Genomic DNA, 1,256 nt, shown 5'->3' on the forward strand with positions numbered 1-1,256 from the left:
CGGGGTTGATTGAAATTACCTCCACCAATGACATTCGCTTGCTTACTAGAGTTTGATGGAGACGCAATAAGACATACCCCCGTAGGATGACCACCACTACAATAATCACAAGAAACATAGGTAGGAATGTTTTGGATAGCATGTACCTCTTGAGCTTGATTCATAGATAATGCATCAATCTTCTTTGCCATAATAGCCAAGGTAGACATAACTTCTTCATCTCTACAACTTCCCCCTTGCTTTGGATTCCCCCTCACCGAGGACCAAGAGTTAGTGGTCTTGGCCACTTTATCAAGTGATTCCCTAGCCTCCTCTTGATTTTTGGTCATAAAAGAACCTCCCACAGCCGCATCAATAGTCTCCTTAGTATGCATGCATAACCCATTATAGAAAGCTCGGTACACCGCCCATTCCGGAAGACCATGATTTGGGCAACTTCGAATAATGCCTTTAAAGCGCTCCCAAGCATCATAGAATGATTCAAAATCATTTTGAGCAAAAGACATGATATCCACCCTAATTTGCACCACTTTGCCCGGAGGAAAGAATTTCTTCAAGAATTGCTCCGCCATCTCATCCCAAGTGGTGATAGAATTGGGAGGCGAGGACATCAACCATCCCTTAGCCTTGTCCCTCAAAGAAAATGGGAATAACATTAACAAGATAGCATCCTTAGAAGCTCCGTTAATCCCAAAAGTAGTGCACACATGCAAGAAAGAGCGAAGATGTACATTGGGCTCTTCATTAGGAAGACCATAGAAAACCACCGAATTAGAGATAATGTTGATGATAGCCGGCTTGATCTCAAAATTAATAGCATTGATAGGAGGATAGCGGATGCTTGAAGGATTTGTATCCCAAGTAGGCATGGCATAATCCTCAAGAGAGCGAGGATCAAATTGCCTAGGAGGGTTTTCAACCACTTCACCACCATTTCTTCCATTAGCACCTCCACCATTACCATCACCATCACCATCATTCACATTTAAAGCTCCACCAAGATCACCAACATTCCCCCTTCCTTGATTGTCTCTCATGCCTTCGATTTGATTATCAATAAGCTCCCGTCTAAGATTGTGAAGAGTGCTTTCAATCTCCAAGTCAATAGCAATTAATTCCGGATTAATAGAACGTCTCCCCAAGCTCATACAAGAGAAAGAATTTCTGTAGAAAAATAAAAACCAATTAACACAATTGAAAACCTAATTTGACACAAAAAACAATTGCCTCAATCCCTGGCAACGGCGCCAAAAACT

General features: G+C 42.0%; 1 non-coding gene across 1 annotated transcript; it reads left to right on the top strand.

Moving 5' to 3' along the window:
• The first annotated feature begins 417 nt into the window (after nt 1-417).
• On the top strand, nt 418-523 carry LOC119980157. Its single transcript, XR_005463797.1, has one exon. It is a non-coding gene; the product is annotated as a small nucleolar RNA R71 (small nucleolar RNA).
• Nucleotides 524-1,256: the final 733 nt, after the last annotated feature.

This window comes from Tripterygium wilfordii, chromosome 15 (assembly GCF_013401445.1).
Source record: "Tripterygium wilfordii isolate XIE 37 chromosome 15, ASM1340144v1, whole genome shotgun sequence".
Taxonomy (NCBI): domain Eukaryota; kingdom Viridiplantae; phylum Streptophyta; class Magnoliopsida; order Celastrales; family Celastraceae; genus Tripterygium; species Tripterygium wilfordii.